The following is a 22,992-nucleotide window of genomic DNA, read 5'->3' as shown; positions in this document are numbered from 1 at the left end:
TTTTTTCTTTTTTTCTTGTTTAATAGTGTGCAGTGACAATGCAGGCACACACAGTGTCTTTATTTTCCAGTTTGAACTGTACAACATAGGGTTGCTAGTCCTACCATGAGTTTCTTCAGGCTGCCATTTCCAGGTGATGGTCTAGTAGCCACCCTGCTGCCACCAGACCACTAGCTGTATTTCAGTATTTAGTGTTTTTCTTATATATTGCACTGAGGTTTAATGTATCCAGGGTGTTTATAGGCTGCTGAAATAACATATTATGCTTCCTACATGAACTCTGATCATTCTTTTAGTATGTTTTCAGATGCCATCTGTAATTTGTGATACTAATACTGAACTTGATCACCGTTCAGTGGTTTTACTGAAGTATTTACATATAGATTAGTGAAGTAATTTTTTCTAGACTATTGAAAGCTCTCCAGGCCTAATTGGAATCATAAACTTAACCGCAGTATCTCTATGACATGAATAGGATTTTTGCCTATGACATGGCCTTGGAGGTTTACTTTCAAAACAAATTGAGTGTATTTCCTCTGTCTCGTACATTTAGCTCTGACTACTTGAGGAATGATTTGGCGACTGTTTTGAATAAGCAGCAGTGAGAGTATTCTGAGAATTTTTTTTCCACATCAGCACCCTTTTAAGTAAGATGAACTATCTCAGTGAGTTTTACCGAAAATTACATTTTAAAATAATGAACTAATTAGTTAAGACATATATTACTTTATTATGTAAAAAGAAACCTTTCCAGGAGTGACAGCTTAGTTACATAAAGTGCCTTCTCATTGTATACTAAAATGGAAAGAAGGACCTGTTATAGAACACTTGGATCACTACTATTAATTATCTGATTTGAAGATCACCTCTAGCTGTTAAAAAGATTTATATTAATCTGTACTTGATAGATTTAGAAAGATTAAAGGAGTGAAGGAGAGCGAATAAAAAGAGAACATCTTCCTGGCTTCATTGTTAGATGACCTTGTGCCATGGTACGTTTAAATTGCTTACTTCCTCTAACTCTATAAAGTTCCGTGTTTTCATTTCTGGATTAGATTGAAGTGTCAACTGCTTTTGATGAATTACACTAGTAATATATGTTCATGCTCTTCTTTGGTCTTTTTTATTTATATATGGCCAATATAATTTAGTTCACCTAAAAAAAGCTTTCAGGAAAAAAGCTTATTTATTTTTTTTTAATTACAGTTTTAGCAAAGTATATTTTTTAAATGTCTTTAACTTTGTTCTGAAGAAATAAAATATATGTTCAGCTGTTTAAAAAAAGCTTAAAGGAAAAGTTTATTCCAAATGTCCTCGTTTTCCACATCCTGAAACTCAGCATGATTTGTAGAAAAAAGAGAATTATAGAAATAAAATGGATAAGTTATTGCAATTAGTGCTTTAAACCTTTACCCTTTACCTTGATCTGTGTGAAATACTGCTGAAATCAGGTCTCCTTGCAAGAGCAAGGGTTTAGCCTTACCTTCAGGATTGGGGTCTTATTTATTTATTGCTGAAAGGTGCAGAGGGAAGCAGAAGGCTTTAAGTGCTTTATTTCTGTTATTGAAGATTCTCACTGATGCAGAACCTGAAAGAACAGCAAATAAAATCAAGACACATTTATATACAGTATGTGTGCTACCAGCCGGAGTTATAAAGGGCTATACATACATATTGTTTTATAGCCATAGCCTCAAATCAGAAGGGACAGAGATATCTTTAGTCAAGCGCATTTTGTGCTGATTAAGTGCAAGCAATAGAAATAAATTATACTATTAAGTCTGTGTTTTTTCATGTTAAAGTAGTATAAAGAGCAGCAGCTTCTCTGTACATTATTTAGTCCTCGTGTGTTAAACTGCAGTGAATATGTTTTATGTGTAAGCAAATGAGCAGAGTCATTTAGTATACCCATCATTAAAGTACACATTTTGACTTTTCCTTAATATTGCAATTTAAAATCATTGTAATACCTGGTCTAGTAGAAGTTAGACGAAGGCAGGGAGGTTGGAGCTAGGTGATCTTTAATGTCTCTTCCAACACAAACCATTCCATGTCTCTATGAAAATGAAGAACTTTGGGTTGTTTTCAGGTTTTGTCTTGTCTTTAAGAAAATTCCAGTCTGAGACAAATGCTTATTTTTCCAAAAGAGCAGGGTAAACTTGGAGATGTCTGAGACAGGAAATCTGTTGCTGCAACTTTGAGCAGTGTCACAAATACTAAACAAAGCTAATAAAATACATACAAATATTTTATGTATTTTCTCATTTCAGAAGCTGTCATGAGGGAATTAATTGCACTATACAGTACAGGGGAAGTGGTACATTATAGTATCTGGTGCATACGGTTCTCATATTTTTCCCCAGTGGATGTTTCCACGAGCTCTATTTACGTAAGAGTGTGCATGTACACTGACTAGAGGGAGAATAAAAACAACCCTAAGTTATAAACGGTTAAGCATCAGAAGAAGTTTTTTATCAGAGCTTACTGAATCTCATGAATATCAAGGGCTCTTTGTGTCTTTGTTAAACCAAAACATGATTTCTCTTGTGGCTTTAAATGGCATCTCTGACTATTATTTTTCTGTATCCCACTGTGTGCTGCGCCATCTCAAACAGAACTGGAGCTGCAGTTGTACTTCAACTATAAACAGTGATAAGCAAGTATATGCCCTTCTATCTGTTGTTTCCAAATGCAACATTTGATTGAGTGGAACAGTTTCTCAAATTATATAATCTTGCTCCTAGTGCCACCTGTTATTTAACATTGTTGTTGCTGGCTTTGGGCTATGTTGTATTTTGCTTTCCAAAACAGTACAGAATCTTGAATGAAAAAACTCAGAGAAAATCTGCTCAACAAAATAAGACATCTGAACAGAAGGGATTAAAGTAACAACACTGTCCTCCACAGTTTATTACTTTAGTTCAAATATAGGAGTAATTAGGAGATGTAGTTTTCTGCTCTTAGCAAAGATTTTCTGTTGTTAGCTTCACTGATTAATATGGGATAGTGTGATTTTTGCTGTTTGTCTATGGCTTTTATGCTTCTTCCATTTACTTTTACATTACAGCTGAAGTTTTGGGGCAGAAATATGTTGCCACAGAGAAAACACATTTACATAGGAAGTGCTAGCTCTAGGAACATCACTTTAAGCAGCTCAAAAGCCAATTGCTCTGTTCCTAGGAAATGAGTTAATAAAGGTTAATAAAGTCCTATAAAACTCTACCAAGTAGATGTGAAAGACTGTAGATCCTGATGCTGTAAGTTATCCTTCTACAAAATTACAAGTCCTCTGACCTGAAAAATCCTGCCTTGCCTTCTTTTGGTAGTAGGAGCTTCGAGGTTAGCTGGGGGGGGGGAGAAGGAAACAGGCCAAAGAGTGGCTTTGTGAGGAAGGTCTCTATAGATTTCCTCAGCTGTTAGTGGAAAGACAGAAAGAGAAGTGTCTTTAGAAGGCCCTTCATAAGGGCCCATGACAACAGTCTCAGTCTCAAGCAATACTGCAAAACGCTCCCTGGCATGGCAGCTTAGCTGTAGATATTTATCATTTTTCAGGATGCTTCTTGGAATGTTTCTGGCTCAGGCAAGCTAACCGTCTCTCCAAAAATTCCCAGGCACTGTTCAAAAGCTATGGGACCTTTTTCAATAGAGAGTTCTATTGATAGTTGCAGCTATCCTGATTTTGAGGGTCAAATAAATAGTTTAAGAGCATGAAGGTGGACCCTTCTGCGCTAGGTCTCAGTGTCAAAAAGTGCTTGCAGAATAAATTATATATTCACATAGATGTAGCCTAAGCTGCCTCCTGGACTAAATAAAAGGCATCTGAAAAACATAAGTGTTAAATCACTAAGCAGTAAATACTGCTTAGCTATGGTGATGGCAGCACAGGGCAAGAACAAACCTCTAGAGTCATCTTCATGTCAAGCTGTATGAGAGCTCCTGAGTAGAAGCTTAGAATTTTAGGAGTGATGAAGGCTGTAAGTCAATAGAACACCAATGGTAGCAAGGCTCTAAAATGTCAGCCATAGTAAAGAAACAACCCCAGTGGAAATATAAATACCACGATTTGAGATCCGCAACAAACTAAGCATAATTATACCCAAAGTATATTTCCCATCTTACTGATGACTGTAATGCCTGAAAGTGCAAGTGTATCCTGTCTAGAACTGTAAATATCTCTTCAAACTCAGCGCTTCCTATATTTTCCAACGTCCAGCTTGAGCAAAACAGAGGTGGAATGGCAGTGGAAGAGGCAACTGCCTGAGCATAGAACCATAGACTGTCTAGAATGGGATGGGACCTTAAAGATTTCAACCCCCCCACAGCATCTGCAGTATCTGCTAAGGATGATAGACAGTTACTTCTAAGGATGATAGGTAGCTACTTTTCATTCATGTGGGTCACTCTGGGAAAGATGGAAGGTTGTGGGGAAAAGGTGGAAGGTTGTGGGAGAACTCTGTGAGCTCACCTGTCTTGATGGCAGCTGAGGGCTGTGAAACAGAGACAGCAGGATTGTCTTTTTCCCAGCACACTGTAAATGGAGAAAACTTTGTCTAAAGCCAAGTGTTGCAAATTGCTCCATTGTTTTAAACCTTTCAGCAATAGTAAAATCAGCCATGAGGAATGGGGTTTGAACCAGCTCATGCTATGATGCTGGCTTGGTTTCACCCTAAAAAACTGCTGCTTTCTTTGCAGAGTTTTTCTTACACATGCTAGGGGTATACTCCGATATTAGTCTGTTTCTATCTTCGTTTCATTATCTGCTTTCAGTTTTTGTATCTTTGCTTTTTTTTTACCTTGAATTAATTGAATACATTTTCTGTTCTCCCTCCACACCTGAAATTTTATGCTGCTTATGTATCTTTCATATTCATCTCCCAGTATCTTTTTCAATTCTGTGTTTATTTCCTATGCTCTTTTTCCCCTTCTAGTGTACATATTGTTGGATAATATTCATCACCCTTGGATATACAGTAATAGCTTTCTGAACAGTTCCTATTTCCTCTGTGTCCTTCCCTCCTCCTACTCCTCCCATGAGACGCTTAAACCACTGCTCCAGCACTTCCCCATTCTTCTGTGTTCAAAGTCTTTGGGTGTTTTTTGTTTCTCTTGCAGGTAGTCTGCAGTAATGAATCCAACTGGATTGTGGTCATTACGGACTCCTCTACCTCTGCCTCCAAACAGCTGCACTGTTGAAAGTCAGAACTTTTGTCTTTCTTGCCACCTTTTAATACCTTGAAGATATAGTACATGACTGTTGCTTGATTTATTTCTCTCATTGTGTCCCTGTTTCTGTGTGTTTGAGTAGCTGAGATCTCCTCTTACTAGTTTTGACATTTTGCTGTATCTCATAATCTCCTTGTTCTTTCTGATCCTATCTTTTCTGGTTTATATTCAGTCTGTACTGCCACCTTGCTCCACAAAATTGTCTCGAATTTTGAGCCATGATGTTCCTTTACACCCAAAAAACTTTTGTCTTCTTCAAAGTTTGGTCCTGTTGGAAAGGAAGAGTTTTGAACTAAGCCATTACAACCTGAGCGGTATCTGCTTAGCAGAATGCCTTCCTCCACCTGCGGCTCCCGCCCGCAGCATTCTCAGCACGCTGGCCCCAGATCAAGCAATTAAGTACATGCTTCAGTTCAATCATGTGAGGAGCACTGTTAACAGGACTACTTACATGCTTAAAAGTTGGCACAGGATTAAACACTTAGCTAAATCAAAATATTGGAGCTGTGATTTTAATGCAGCTTGATTAATGCAGATTATACATCCCCATGACATGAAAGGTGTGCAGTAACTCATTCTGGTAGACAGTCGAGTGTGAAGACAGAGAATTCAATCCCACATCTAGGTCTTAATAGCTCGTGTGTCTGTGTGCATTTGCATACACACACACAATTGCAGGGAGGACAGCACCATATTTGAGAATATCAAGCAGATAGTAAAAGCAAATGCAAAAATCTGGGACTTATTCATTGCTTATAGATGCAATACGAAATTCCCATTGACTTTAATAGCACAGTATGGGGACTGTCTAAGACAAATACTGCAACAGTATTTATCAAACAGCTCCATACCATGGACACATTTCTTATTGCAGTTTAACTTTACCATGTCTTATACCTTATGTACAAATTTTACAGAGAGCAGTAGGTTGAGTTAGCTTCCTTCTTCTGGATCGTGTTAATGCCTGACAAAATACTGAATGAAGCGTGTATATAATCATCTAATTTTCTTACCCTTTTTCCTGGCTCATGATCAGAGTCTTTAAACATTAGAGTGTTAATTCTACTGAGCATTTAAGTAATTACGTATCAACCCCTGCCATCATAGATGACTTAGCAAATAGTGGATTTGCCTATTGTATTTCAGTGCTAGGGTGAACATTGCCAAAATTAATATCCATACGAGACAAGGATATTTATTCTAATCTGGTCATGCAGTTTTCAATAATGTTTTAAGGGAAATTAAATCACCTCTGAAAACTGAATTCTCAGGGTGAAATTACATATCGTCATAGCCATGATATGTCACATTCATTTTGTTACAAATGAATATATCAGCTTAGATTTATTTTAGCATGGCTTATGCTTTCCAAATTCAGGTTTTAAAGGTTCACTCTGACTAGTGTTTCAGCAAAATGCGTCTGGAGAGACAGTTGGATCTCATTTATAAGCATCTCTTACTTTCTGCCTTATGCTGTAATAAATATTCTTGACTGTAAGATTTTAGATGAGATCTACTTATCCCCTTCTTTACTGGCAAATATGAAAAAAGGACAATTTCTTTTTCACAGCCATTACAGAAGGAGACTCTCTTGACTCCGTTTTTAAAGCAGACCACTTAATATTTTTGGAATTACTGCTCAAATTCCATCTGCAGGATGGCATTTATTATAACAAGCAAACTAAGAGAACTGCTCACATCACAGCTTCTTTCTTTCACTGCCAAGAACTATTTGCCATATCAAAGAAATTTGTCTCCAAAGTTTTCTTTTTTTAATATGTTCTATTTTTAATGGTTATCTTTGACAGGTGACTGTAAAAACTGGATTCCCAAAACACTTGAAGAGCCCTAGATCCAAAATATCCTTTTGTAGTCTTTACAAACAGTCCTGGCTTGGGGAAAAAAAATTAAATCTTTGCCTTCAGATTAAATTGTTTAAAGGATGTGCCATTCTTTTAAAACTGAAGTAATTTGTGCCTCATGGCATAGTGAATAATAAAATTGGGTTGCAGACATTTGATGTTTGCCAGCTTTAGTTAAATTTGTAAAAGAGGGAACCCAGCTGTAGTGGGTCTGGCTGGGATTGAGTTACCTTTCTTTATAGCAGCCCTTATGGCACTGTGCTTTGCATCTGTGGTTAAAACTGTGCTGATAACACACCAGTGTATTGGCTGCTGCTGAGCGGTGCTCCCACAGAACCAAGCATGTCTCTTGTCTCTCACCTCTTCCCCATTCCCCCAGAAGCCAGTAGGTTTAGGGTGGGCAACAGGCTGGGATGGGATACAGCTGGGAGAGCTGACCCCAACTGACCAAACTGACCGTAAGAAAAATGGAAAATAATGAAAGACCACATTTTTCTGCAATGCTCATGTAATTCCATGGAAATTCATACAAGAGTTGTAATAAAATAATCTTTGAATGGAAGGTGGCCAAAGAGGCAGACAGAGATTCACAATGTCAGCTTTTTATTCAAACACCAGTGCACAATATATATACTCCTCAACTTCCAATATTGCCACTACATGAAAATACTTATTGATAAAGTATGACATGATAGTAAAGGGAGAAAAGTGAGAGATTTTATAAATTACATCCAAAAATAAGTCTCCCAATGACCGAAAAGTGCCAATGCTTAGCATATGATGCCATCACTGATAGACTGTACTTTCTAAATTAGAAGTTATATGCCAAGAGATACATAAATTAAACAATATATTTTCTAAAAGAAAACTGGGGGGGTAGGACATGACACACTATTACATGATGACAGGGTTCATTTTCACAGGCTGTCAGCAGAGTTTGAACTCTCTTCAGCTGTCCTAGCAAGTATCCAAACTCCTGTTTGCCACGTTCCCCCCAGGAGGACTCTGCCTGAGCTGGCAAAGCTCCAGTTTGCCATAAAAGAGGAAGGGATTTTGTCCAGCTCTGCCAAAGTGTTAGCTGAGAGGTAGTGTGTGGTGCCACTTGATGATGAATTGAAGGGTGACAGTTGCCAGCTGTCTAAGGAAAAGTCTGAGGTCTTGCCACACAACAAGCTTCCTCAGATACACAGAAATACAATATAGCCATGTGAAGAGGGGACAATCAAGTTTCTTCATCCTTAGGTCAAAGCACTTCCCTTCTGCACATATATAAATAAGGACAGTCTCTCTTGCAGACGAGTACCGTAACGGAAACACATTTCACAGTATTTTGCCCTAATCAGATAGATCAGTAAAATGGACACTTCTGTAGGCTGAAATGCCTTCTTTCTGCAAAATCAAATCTATTCCATGTTTCTGATCGCACTACAAAATTAATATAACTGCATGTCAGTGAGACTGAAAACATGAAATGACTCCCATCTAATAGAATCATAGTCACAGTTTTTAAGGAAGATTCAGCAGAAATAAATGTCATAAATGTAATGGTGGAGTCGTAATAACCTCCAGAAGGTGGTCTAGAGAAGGAACTGCAGGGCATGGAGGAAGCTACTAAATTCCCATCCTTTTAAATGAGAAAAAAAAACAGAAAGGAAATCAGGAAGAGGCATCTCACAGGCAAGTATCTTTCTGTTGGAAAGTGCTGCCAGCATTTCTATTAAACTTGCTACCAGCAGATGCAGTAAATGCAAGTGCTGGAGAGACCATGACGAATGAGGAGAAAGTTGTCTGTTACAGAAATACCTTACATTTAAGTGGAATTATTTGATGTTAAACAGAATTTAGTGTAAGAAAGCGTAGAAGCAATTTCTGCTTAGATTAAAAATTACTAAGCGGATCATGGGAATACCCCTTGATAAGATTTTACAACATATTTCCCTAATTTTCCTTCATGCAAGGCTATATGACCTGGCATCTGCTGGTAAAAAGACAAATGAGTGTGTCGGGTGTTCACAAGGCCATTAATCATTTTTACAGAATAATTCAAATATGGCTTATTTGTTAAGAAAAGGTAGAAAGACTTTTGCCACCTCTTTGGCCTGGGATTTGCATGCCACTGAGACATTTAACCCTGATAATTATGGGTGAGTATCCAGCCAGTGGGTTACCTGGACAGGGAGAGAGGGGCACGGTAGCTGATTTTGTGCTGGGTCTTGGTCAGATGGGTCAGGCACATCTTTCCATGAGCACGACTGCACTGCTTCCAGGGTCAGCGCTAGTAAGTCAAAAGCAGTTTTAGCTACTTCTCCACGGCCAACTGATCTATTAATGACTTCTACAAGCCTGAGCCTGCTCCTTACAGTGAACCGTGAGTCCTGGGGTGCATGTTTCAGAGGCAATTAACTGTCCCTCAGCTGAATCCACTGGGCTCATTTGCTCTGGCTCGGTCCCAGCACCCCGCTGAGCACTGCAGAGCTGCACTCACAACTTCACATTATTCCTTGCAGGGCTGTGAATTCCGGGAGGTTTATTAACTTCCTCAGCAGCACTGTGGAAGCAGACAGAGCCAGCTCGGATCTGGGGCTGTGTGCCAGAAACTGTTGATCAGAGGGTGCTAGAGAGCACAGCAAGGAGACTAAATTTGTTCTCAGCTCCATCTCATGCTGAACGCTGGGTGACCCCTGTGGTGCTTCTTCAGTGACTCTGCACTGTATTCCCTACTAAACATGCTGTGGGGGATTGGCATTAGTTTGGTTTTTTATACCGCAGATAATGGAGAATTCACCTGTAACATTTTTGGAGCTTACCTCACTGGCAGATGGAAGAGGGAATTTTCCCAAGGGTGGTTCCTATGTGGCTTAGTGACCCCACAGTGATCTCAGCCCTAAAGTCTATCAACTGGGAAAGGACTGGATTATGTTAACTGTATGTAGGACATGCAACCCAGTATTAAGGTTGAGATATTTAATCCGATATTTAAGAAGCATAGCACTTTTATCAGACTGCATACAAGAGAATCACTTCCAGAGGTGATCAAAGGCACACATAACATGGATATATAGCTTGTTAACTAAAACAGATAAAAGAAGTGTCACTCCCTCCTCTTGGATACTGTACCCTCTGCAAGAGGAGGTGAGAACTGGCTGACCTTACTATGGCAGCTAGACAAATCTGCTGCTTTCTATTATGTGTTCACCTCCTTGTTGGTGAGAACAAGGTCCGGCATAGCCACTCTCCTCGTTGGCTTCTCTATCACTCGGAGAAGGCATTTATCATCACTGCATTCTGGGAATCTCCTGGATTGCTCATGCCCTACTGTGTTGTCCCTCCAACAGATACTGGGGGGGGGGGGGGGGGTTGAATCCCGCGTGAGGACCAGGGCTTGTGAACATGAGGTGGCTCCTATCTGTTCATAGACGGCTTCGTCCACTCAGCCTTCCTGGCCTGTAGCAGACCCCTGCTATAATCAGGAAGCTCCTCATCCATTCCCAGGCAGAGCTGCATGCCCTCCAGCTGGTCACTGACAGAGAAGGTGACACCCCTTCCTTGTCTCCCCTGCCTGTCCTTAATAAAGATGCACACAGGTGTCAAAAAAATTAAGCAAGCTCCTGTGTCAGCTATTCTTCTGACAGTGCATGAAAGCGCAAACAGTGGATCCATGCGATTCTGAAAATACACGTCTGATAATGCTTTCTGAAACCCTAAAATCAGTTCCCAAATTGGGCTTTTATGCTAGTAAGTGCTGCCAAAGTTACAAAAGTGCTTTCTGGAGGAACTGTTGTGTGTAGAAACCTGTTGCAGTAAACACTCTTCTGTTTTATTTCTGTTGCCTAGTTTTCAAGTTGTTATGTGCAATAGGGAAGGTAATAAGAGCAGCAAAAGAATAGCTACTAGAATAACTGTGACATATAAAGAAAATGGAAAACAGGAGTGAAATTGTAGCTAAGAAAGCCTATTTGGTGTCTGTACTTCCTTGAGAATATCCAGTCTATGCATAACTGTGAAAGCAGTCATGACAGTTGAACCACTGTCAGAAAATCCCTATTGCTGCAGGGAAAAAAGAGAAACAAAATAGTTGTATTAAACTGAGATACAACAACAATTTTGTTCACAATACAGGACTATAAAAAAACAGGTTTTTCTTTCAGCCTCATAACTGGGCCTTGACTCCTACTTGGGTTAATTTGATAATCTAAATCAAACCACCATGTACTTGCTGATTTTATTCACAACAGTATTTTTAATTTGATTGTTGTAATATCTGAGATTTAGTTTAATAGGTTATGGTCTTTCAATCTTAACTCCTTTGTTAAGTCCTTATATTTGCCATCTAAATTTCTTATAATGTGGAATAAGGAAAACTGTACAGACTAATTTGTTCTTTCAAACTATCTGTTTCAGCATGTCAAGAGTGAAAGTAATATCAGCTGTAGTGTTTGTGTACCAGTTATTTCTCATGCTTCTAAAGGAAATGTTCGGAAAGATAGGAACTGTCAGGAAGAAAACATCTGTCTGTTGAGAAATTTCCAGTGAAAAAATGAAGAGATTATTAGACAAAGATAGTTAATAGTGATGCCTTCAGGGGAATTCCCTCTCATGGAAAACAGACAATAATATTTGGGGCCAGTGAGATGACAGTACTTGATTTGCCATGATGCAGAATGAAGATTGAATTCACCCCACAACTCTCATGTCTTAGTTTTGAAAACTTACTGCCCTCATGGCTTCATTCTTCTATGTCTGCGGACCCTGAAATATTGTTGTGAACACTCAGCCCCTGATTGCTCTCCAGGAGTCAAGACTGTTAATGCCTTGTCCTCCCCTCTCCTTCCTCCCCATGATTCAGGAAGCAACATATACTGAACTTTTCCTGAACAGCTACTCTCCAGGTTACTGTGGTTCTATACAAAGGAAGATTCTGGCTAACCAGGTCTCAAAAGATGTACCAGAATCTGTTGGGTGTCAATGCTGTGCGCTGTTAAAGTATTTAAGCTGAGGTGCACTGAGAACAGAGAGATAGAAAAGGACTTTTCCTCCTCGTAGTTAGCATGAGTTTGTTATCATTAATTTAAGCAGTATTGATGACGGCTATTAATTGGCGGATAGCTCTGAGGAATGCACTTTTATTTATGGTTTACAAAGGGTTACCCATGCGTGATTCCTTGCAGCTACTGCTAGTAGATTGTGGCTCTGTGCCTGCTGCTGCTGTCAGAAATTACATCTCATGTTTTGGATTATATACTGGGTTTTAGAGAATTCCCCCCGGGGTTTTTCAGGGACTCTCCTTATTACTGACACAAGTGAATCAGCTGTTAGCCAAGCTTTGCTAATGTGGACCTATAATTGGTACCACTGTGCTGCTCACTGCTCAGTACTTACTGGCACCTCCCGCATTTCTGCTCTTGGTCATTTAGAGCCCTTGCATAAGTCATGGAAATGGTAGAAACCTATTACTGATCATAGCTGCCTTCAGTTCTCATAAGGAGGACTTCCCTTGCAAGTAACTTCAGTTTCCTTCAAATCCACAGTGTCCAGTATTGGAGAGCATCAGACCTATTTAAAAATTGGAGATTTTGAGTGGGGTGAAGAAGGGTTTGAAAAGCCAAGGAGAGTAACTGAATGAAAGGAGTGGCAGAAGAAGGTTGTTTGAGAGACAGCCATAAGGAAACCTCTCTCCTTTTCTGAAGGTGTGCTTTATAACCTGATTCTCTGAGTGAAGCTGAGGTGGTTTCTGTTTGTTTTCTCTCCTCTAGGCTAAAGGTCAATTATTTAGCGGTCTCTGCAGAAGCTTTGTCTGCCTTCACCTTCCTCTAAATCCAGACTATTAAAACGATATGTCTGGTAGCAGTTTCTTTGTATATAGAAATGACCAGGTCAGTTACTATTATACACCGAAGAATTGTAATTAAAGTAAAATTGAAACAAACGAAAAGCAGGAAGTGGAGTGCTACATTAACCTGCCTCGCTAGTCCAGATCCAGAATGCAATCTTAAAAAGAAAAAAAAAGCATTTGTCTGGCTGTAATGATATATGACTAATAGCAGAAATTTATTCTAGGTCTCATTCATTTTGTATTATCCCTACTTGTAAGATAAGCAATTGAAAGGACCTTGATCAAGGAGTATACTTAAATTGTTCACTGTTTAATGGAAGAGAGAACAGAGATCAAGAGATAAGTTGTACCTAAGAGAAATGAAGCGGTTAAGGGAGTGCAATGATTAGTGAGATTTTTATCTCTGGAGAGCAGAGAAATCTAAACCTGCTCATTCAGATTACAGTCCACTTTACCTGTTCCACTTAGCTTCATTTTAAATTTGTATACAGGAGAAAATCTGCATTCTAAATGAAGGGGCCACATTTCCAGATGCAAACCCAAGGCTCTCTGTTGGGCAGCATGTTCACATCAGTCTTTAGCTGAAGACCTGGGAATGGCTGATACATTCACAGAATAACCCCCTTGCAAGTGACAACGGAAAAAAGCCCTGAATGCATACTACAGCCCTGCTGCTTATCCTGTCTTTAAGACTTATTCAAGATATTTTTCTGAACAAAGCCAGCTTGGAGGCAAAATTAGTGAAAAGTTTTTCAATACATTTATATAGAAATATATATAAAGGTATAAGTTTATAGGCACACACACTTTCAATTTACATTTAAACACTTCTGTGATTACAAGAATAAATTTGTCGCATTTCTGCATTCTCCTCTTCCACCTCCTGACATTTCAACACAATTGGTTTTGTATATAACCTTTGCCATCTGCTAGAATTCACTCTGATAGCTGTAGTTGATTTTTTCCAATAAAGGCACTGTAGCAATTTAGAAGTAGTAGTAGAAGGTACAGCTGTAGAGTGGCTGTTGAAAAATGGGCCCCATTAGGAGTTCTACTTTTAGTACTCCAAATTTGAAATGAATGTTTTTATCACAACAAAAAAAAAAGAACCAACCAAACTCCCAAACTCTCAAACAGGCCCTGAGACCAGTGGTAAGTTCATTGTTAAATTTGAAGAAAATTAATCAAGTCAATGTGGCCTCACAGGTCAAACAGAGTGTTCCAGTCTTACTTATTTGGGTATCTATAGCTTAAACTTAAATAAAAATTTGGGTTTCTAAGCCTTTGTTAATTGAACCAAATAATCAGCGGTAGCTAAAATGCAGCTGGAACAGTAAAATGGGAAACTGCAGTTTACTGACTCAGCTTCCCAGGGTGAAGTAAAGGTATTAAGTCATTAGAACCAAGTGTCGTGGGTGACAGGATGTGACATATTCAGTTTACCTTATATCCCAATGCTGTTGCCAAATCTATTCTCCAAACCCATCTCTTCTACAAGCTAAGGCTGTTACAGTGAAACTGTTCCACCTCAAAACCCCCTTGTGTTGAGTTAGGTCACTGCACTATTTGAGCATCTGGAGAGCAACCCATGAGTGAATATCCTTCCTTACCATGAAAATAAATGGAAAGAAGAGTCTTGAAATACCACCACTTGCCTATTGCCTGGATCTGAGCTAGGATCTGTGTCAAGATGCATCTCACCTAAGGCTATTCTTTTGACTTACCAGATATCCATCCCACTCTAAATGTGATTTAAAAACTCATTATCTCACCTTTTCTTTGGTAGAACACCCAAATCACTAATTTGTTAGTCAAGTTTCTTGTTTTCATTGATCCTCTGATAAAAAAGCTATTTTTCTGCTATGTCACACCACAAATCTATGGTTTTCTGAAGGGTCACGAATATTACCCAATTTTCAATTAGTAGTCTATAAAAGTCTACAACAATATACCTTTGGGAGACATAGGCAAGAAAAAAAGTTCTACCAGCTGAGCTGGATAAGCTAACTAAAAGTGCATAGTGGGGGAGTTCTCTGTTTTCTCTATTGTTTATTATAAATTCCTGATTGGGTCAGATTTACCCAATTATGTCTGAGCAAAGGATCAATAAGTACGTTTCAATAAAAAGAGCAGAATATTCTCAGTCTTCCACCTGCATGTACAGCTAGGTGGGCAGTTGGTACTTTCATCATGTGAGTGGTTGCCTTACAGGAACATCAAATGTTGAAATCTGCATTTTGACTTACCATGGCTTTGAGCTGCTCACCTAGAGACAGAGCTCTGTATTCCCCTGAACCACTCTGCATATATCTTTAATATCATCCCTCTCCATAATATGCTTCTACTGTATGTTATGTTTTATGAATAAATCTTCCAGCCATGGGAATTTACAATTAAAAGAACCTTCATATTGAGGACATTTCTGATATTAGCTCTGTCCCTTATTATCCTACTTCTGCTCACCCTCTTGGATGTGAAATTTAAATGGTTAGCTGTACATGGTAAACCAAGAAAACCCTATTTCCTTGTTCAAAAGATGACACTTTCTGGTGCATTGGCTGGGACTAAACTCGAGGGCGGTAAATTTTCAGTATGGTACGTAGGGAGTTAGCTACATGACTCATTAACATCAATTCCCATCTGTAAATAATTTTGAAATACTTTAACTAGCAGGGGAGCTATTTAATCTTTTATACTTAGCTGATTGTAAAAATGTATGCTGAAACCATCTGGCCTTAGTGTTTTGTTGGACTTCAGACTTTTAATAGCCAGTCTGATTTCCTTCACTGAATTGGGGTTTTCTAATCCCTAGCTCAATTCTCCTTCCAAACTAGGTAATACCATGTTGCTATTTGCTTGTCAATCAATCCCTATCTCACCAATTGAGATGAATAACAGAGTTGCTATAAAAACTCAGGAAGGCTTTGGGCCTAATTCTCACTCATGCTAAAGTTGCTTTACACTACTCTGGTTGCTCGTTTATTGGGTGTAAATGCAGTTTACTGCCTGGGCAATATAAAGCAACTGTAACATAAATGAGAAGCAGATCCCCTATGTTCAGAGCAGCTAACAATTTCAAATTGCCAAGTACTATTTTCCCACAGGAGCTAGTGTACTAGGGTTTCAGTGCATATAAAGAATGCAACAAGCCAATTAAAATGGAGATATTAAATGAGAAATTGAATGGTTATTTCTAAGGTCTGTTTAGAGCTGATTTTTCCTAACAATGGGGCTGATTAAGCCTGGTTGTTATGAACATGCCAGCTTCATCTAAAGTTCAACCTTGCGTGAAGCTTGGATATTTGCCACAGTACATGGAAGAAACTCTCTATATTACTTGGAGAAGGAGAACTGTATTTCAGAGTGCACACAGGACTCCCTGACTCACCTGATGGCACTTCTTTCCCAGGAAATCACTGAGATTCATCAGTTATGAAGCAGTGATGCACAACGGCATGTTTTGATAATGGGTGAGTGGGGGGATAATGGCAACAGTAATATGAAACTGTAGTTACCACAAATGCCAGATACCTCATACCAAATGCCATTGATACGTCATACCATTTCCCATTTCTGAAGTCATGTTCTTTACTGCCTAAAGATTTAAATAATAGTTTTTATTATAATGCCCCATAATGACTGAAGTCTAACCTTGGTGTTCTGTACTAAGGAAAGCATTTCATAGCAAGTAGATTGTGGAATGGGCTATTCTAGATTAGACAGAAGTCAGTCATCCCATGTTTTTCTTACACCTCCATTATATCAGTATGAATACCCACTTTGATGTGAAGTCCACATTCCTCCCCCCCTCCTCCTTCTCTTTTGGTCTGCTGAAGACACTTCAACAACCCACATGCTAATAAAGAATTGTTCTAATGTGGAAACCACAGACACAGGAAGACTGATTTGCTAACACAGGAATCCTTATATGCTGTAGGTAAATTGTCCTCTGTGCTGTTCACTACGCCAGACCTATAAATCTTGTGCCTAGCCTTCTCTCACCAGCTCCTAGTCAGCTGAGTTCAATCTTGCCTTCACCTTGCTGAAGAACATAGGGAATGTACTGTATTTATCATCTTAAACAGAGATTAATAGCCTTCTGTGGTTGTTGAATAACAGCCTGGTTGTCTAACCTGGGACTGTGTTAAGTTGTAGTCCAGATCCCCCATCTGCTATAGCAACATTCTTAGACAGGGTGGTGTGTTTGCAGTATTCCTCATGCCAACTAGTTCTTGAGGCTGGATTATGTAAAGAAAATACCAAGCAGTTCCCCTCCTGAAGGATCAGGAATGTTCCTTCCGCACAAAAACCAACCTATCAGCTGACTTTGTGTCCGTCTGAAAGTGACTTTTGCACTGTCCTAAGGGAGACTTATGTTTACAATGACTTTGCTAATTTTTAAATGAAAGGTAAAAATAATCCTGCTGCTCCCATGTTAAGTACACAACAGGCTTTATGGGTGCTAATAAACAGAATCCTCTTCTTATTCTTTGGCATTGAACATTGTGATTTACACCGATATCATTAAGAGTGGAATATTTTCCTTCTTCCTAATTCAGATAAATCATTGTAAGTAGTAAAATCTTTTTGAGATGTTGCTCCTGCTATCATAACTGTCTGTTTTGCTATGAGAAAAAAATCTATTTCAATGGTTTAAAGCAGCGTTGATCATCATATATTTCTTAGGCAGTTATGATTAGTTCTGCATATGTTACAACACTATAACATTATTTAATGTTGTGGTGAATGCAGGAATTACTAGTGCCATCTATTGTTGAAAAATGTATCTCTGTAAACACTAATTTGCATATTCTGTGGTAAAAGAGCATTAAAAATTTACTATTTTACTGAGTTTTATTGCAAAATGAAACAGTTTATGTAATTGCATGTTTGGAATATTTGCACTTTGCATTCTTTGAGATTTGTCTGTCTTCAGAAACAGTATCCCTGGGTTTTATTTCCATTACAATATTTCATCTGAAACAAAAATGTATTTTAGTTTTTTGGACACTGAAAAAAAGCTTGTAGGCATCTACTGTAAAATATGAGAGAAACCACATTGTCACTTGCTGGACACAGCTAATTTTGGGTTGAAGTACCTTCAAAAGAAGTGCGCCGCAATCCAAGCCTGGGTGTCATACTCCAAGGCAGAGCTCTGATTCAGAAGTCTCCATCACACTGACTGAGAAACTTAGAGCCAGATTTAGACTGTTTCTTTTACATCTTCATGGTGTTTGAAAAGCAGAGGCCCAGCCTCTACTTACAGCAGAGAGCTGAGGCAGAGGAGATGTCTGTGCTGCTAACACAGGGAGAAAGCGAGTGGCTTCAAATAGACCTAAATGTGGTTCCTACGTTTCAGCACTGATGCAAAATAAAACCTCTGATGGACAAAGGTCATAAAGTGGAAATAAAGAGACATGGATTTTCTCAGTCTCAGCTTGCTTGGGAGCTGTTGCCTTGGGAGTTGCAGAGGTAAATTTTTCCCTGAGGGAAAGGTAAGAGCTGTTTCCCTGCCATCAGAAGCAGCACAGAAGTATTGCTACAGCATATCCAGACCTCTGTGGTCTCCTGATGCCAAACCAGGTGACATTTGCCTTGGTGACATTTGAAACAATGAAGTCTCAGTATTAGTTTTCTGTATTGTAACAGTTCACTGTGGCTTCTGCATGGAAAAAGGGCAGTGATCGCCTACATCAACCAGTATATCTGAAGGACAATTACATAGAATCACAGAATCATAGAATAATTAGTGTTGGAAAGGACCTTAAGATCATCAAGTTCCAACCCCCCTGCCATGGGCAGGGACACCTCACACTAAACCATGCCACTCAAGGCTCTGTCCAGCCTAGCCTTTAACACTGCCAGGGATGGAGCATTCACAACTTCTTTGGGCAACGCATTCCAGTGATTCACCACCCTCACAGTAAAGAACTTCTTCCTGCCAAATCCTTTTTAAATCAGGCTAAAACTCAGCTTCAGCACCCACAGCAATCCATTCCACCTTGTCTAATCCTCTAGGCAGTTAAATTTGTTGGTGGTGGGACTGTCACTTCATGTTCCACTGCAATCCCCACTAGGCAGGCATTCCTTTGACTCAACACAAATCCCCTAAATATACCCTGATTTTCAGACATGGTGAAGTCATGATTAATGCACCATTTTATAGGTAGGAATACAAGGATCATGTGGAAGAACAGAGAAGCAAAGCCTAAATAAAGGTTTGTAGTTAAGGCAGTCACCCAAGAGGGAAGAGAACTCTGATTTTCCAGACCAGGCTTTTCAAACATGTATGTCTTACATTAGACCATCTTTGATTAAAAATACTAGCAACCTCGAGAGCAAGGACCAAGGCTTTGCCCCCACCATATTCTAGCAGACTGCCCTGTACACTTCATACTCTATCTTCAGGATCTTGCATGGCTTGTAGTTTTCTTTTTTAACATGTTCATTTGATAAGAAGCAAAACATAAACTTTGAAGTTATTCTATTCCTTTATCTCTGACATGATTAGTTTTAACAATTGAAAAATAATGTAAGAAGGAATAGCTGCATCATAGAATAATCAAGATAACACTAAGTGAAAAATATTCCATTTCTGCACGGCAAAATGGCTTCCTTATGACAAATCAGCTTTGCTGCTTTTCTTGGGGGAAATCAAAAGAAAAATATAACATTGAAGTACAGAACAATTTACTGTTCAGTTACAAACTGTATGTTTTGGCTTTAAATGAATGTGCAATAGCCTCTTACTGCCCCACAAATATCTATGTATTTTTTCCTTTAGTTTGTAAGACACAAAATATAACATTTTGGAAATTACGCTTTGTTTTCTCTTACTGGTCTATAATAAGAAGAATAGCAAGACACAATTCTATATAGGCAGAGCTTGAGAAGTTATGCAATTTGAGACTTCTCAGATTTTTATTTTAACCCGGAAATTGATTTTGCAATCAGGTACACCTTTGCCATGATCTTGTTTATTTTGTAAAGATGTCCGTGAAATCCTGTTTTCCTGAATATGTTGGATAACATTTAACGTCAAGTTCTCTGGTTTGGATTGCTCTCTGACTTATACAACAACTAATTCTCTTGCTGGTTTTCTGTTTTTCTTCTGATGGATACAAATGCATACATAGTAATTTCAACTCAAGTCATGTATTACCACTTAATCTTGGAATACTTTGAATGCAGTTCCTACAAGGAGCAGCTAAGGACTTTGGGTTTCTCTAGCTCATTGCTCTCTAAAGCTTCCTGAGGAAGGGAAGTAGAAAGGGAGGTGCTGGTCACTTCTCCCTGCTATCCACTGACAGAGCACATGGGAATTGTTCAGTGCGACGCCAGAGGAGGAAGGATTTCTTTACCAAGAGGGCTGTCAAACACTGGAACAGGCTTCCTAGAGAGATGGTTGATTCCCCAAGCGTATCGGTGTTCAAGAGGCGTTTGTACAACAGCCATAGTAGCATGCTTTAATGTTTGGTCAGCCTGAATTTTTCAGGCAGTTGGACTAGATGATCATTGTAGGTCTCTTCCAACTGAAATAGTCTATTCTAAGTTTCCATTGCTGTCAGCCATTAGTAAATCAATCAGAAATTTAACAGATTTTCTTGTTTGGCTTGAATGAAAAAGTTGACCTTGCAAACCACATCAGCTTTTGAAAATCTGTGACCTTATTTCAGGTACAGACTAAACAGTTATAATCCATTCATCTTCCTGAATAATAGCTGAATTGTGAACAAAATATTTAATTTAAGTTTTTCAATTGAGGTATTTATCTCCTATGGTTTTATGGTACCTGGGGCAATGCAAAAGATAGAATCTTGAGTGTGTACAGATTATTAATAATATCATAGTTTTCATGCTGAGTTTCAGAAAGAAAAAACTATCACAGGCAAAAATGAATTTTTAAACCTGAAATACAAAGACATGGGGAGTGCTCTAATCTAGAAATCAGAACCTTTTTTTAAGGAACTCAGCTACAAGGGTTCACTTCATTTTTAGCATCGTGTTGAACTTTTTTAACTTTTTGGATTTGGTTGGTGTCAATAGATGAGCCACTACCATAAACACGTAAGAACTGCTTTTCAAAAAAATCTTGGGAACAGCCACAGGCAATTTCAAAAGTATAAACCCCAACTGTTTTGATAAACACATCTTGGCAGATTTTCAGGTGCCAAATTTGTTTAATGCTATTCTGAGACTGCATAGAAGTTTAATGGAGCTGATTCTGCACTCAAGTTAAAATTAAAATCTATTAAGCTTCTCTGTAGATCTGGTAGCTGAAGTAATTAGGTGTCACTAGGCAAAACACAGGTCACATATAAGGTCAGTTAGGCACCTGAGTTTTTATGAATCAGATGTGCTCATAACAGCTACGTGGGCATTCCACTGGACTGAACACCACGTGTCTCAGATTCATTAGAAGCACTTCCAGATACTGTAAATATTTTTGGAAGGTTTAAAGACAGTTAGGTTAGATGCTGTCAAAATATCTAATACCACTTGCAGCATTCCATGCATTATCTTATAGCTTGTATACAATACAATATAGCTTGTATTGGCTCCAAAGTTTAAGCCATGCTACCTTTAACATATTGATTCTTGAATCTAAGAGCTCTGTTTGAGTTTATCACTATCTGATGTCTTGAACTGTCAGAATGCCGGGTGGATCCATGTATGTAATCATGCTCAATCGGAGGAAATAATGGCAGACAGCCTGAGCTGCAGGAAGCTACAGAAGACTGCTTTAGCTCTGCTTGGCAAGTGATGCTCCAGCAATATTTCAGAGACAAAGGGACAAGATATTAATGTCATTGTGGTTACATATTCATATCTTGATAAATACTACCTTATGCATACATTTTATAAACTGAACAAGAATTGTTATTCAAAAGTTACTCAGAGTAATGGGATTTGTTTCCACCCCAGACCTGCAATGAAATATGAGAAATAAGGGAAACTATTGAGGATAACCTTTGAGAAATTAAAAAATCATAAGGCTTACAGAGGTGTCTTTTGCTAGAATCTCCAGTTTTACCCTGAAAATGTCAGTGAAATATTTCATGGGACAATCTGAAGTTGCATGTGCATATTTTTTATAATTGTGACTTTCTGACTGGATTATTTGATGGAGATAAAATTAGGGATGATAAACTGGTGTGGTGGGTTAGCCATGGCTAACTGTGGAGACCCAGAAGGAAAGACATTTCAGTCTGTGAGAAAAAGAAGTATGTTGGAAATTGGATAAGGAGATGATTATCAGCTGGAGGACTTACATAAATGAGTAAATAATTATTTATGGCCTTTGAAGATGGCCAGTCAGAGGTTTGGAAGTGTACACTGTTCATGTAAAGATGTTTCTGCTAGATCAGCAATGGCCACTTGTTCAGTGTGGGATGGCTGTGATTATGCTGTTGCTTTGTCTATTGGCTTAAAACAAAATCAGTTTGGAAGATTATTTTAACCAGAAATGTGGTGGTGCAAAAGTGCCAAAGAATCAGAGTCAGACTGAGGTTTCTTCTCCTGCCAGCAGAGATTTGTCTCTGTTGCTTGACCATTCATTTCATAAGTGATGGTGCCTCATGAAATCCGTGCAACAGCCCTTGTGGAATTATGAGTATTATCCTCCCTTTCCTGTATTTCAGAGTATGCAGCAACAACACTGACATCACTGAGGTACTGGCAACAGGTATCTGCTATGGTTATATTCTATAGAACAGAAGATAATTTAAAATTTGTAAGCTATCTGCCAGGTTGTAGAAGTTAATTTGCACAAACTTCTGCAATATTGTATTTATGTTGCAGTGTCATTTACTCTATAATAGAAACATTCACAAAGCCCTAGTTCCATCTGTTATAAATAGTGAAGGCTGATAAACACTATGCAAATACAAGATGCAGCTTTCTGGCAAATTACGCTTAGTACAGCCCCCAACATAAAGCAAGATTTATAATATTTGCATCTCTTTTTTTTTCCCTTCCTTTTACTCTACAGTAATTACTCCAGAGCTTTGAGTAGATACCTAAATAAAACTCAAAGTTTTACATTAAGTTATTGTTTGAGAAGACAGGGACAAG

The sequence above is a fragment of the Pezoporus flaviventris genome, unplaced genomic scaffold, assembly GCF_033815535.1.
Source record: "Pezoporus flaviventris isolate CSIRO_AGI_PZ_B2104156 unplaced genomic scaffold, CSIRO_AGI_Pfla_v1 ptg000025l, whole genome shotgun sequence".
NCBI classification, from domain to species: Eukaryota; Metazoa; Chordata; class Aves; order Psittaciformes; family Psittacidae; genus Pezoporus; species Pezoporus flaviventris.
The sequence above is the reverse complement of the archived record's forward strand: the minus strand, read 5'-3'. Positions refer to the sequence as shown.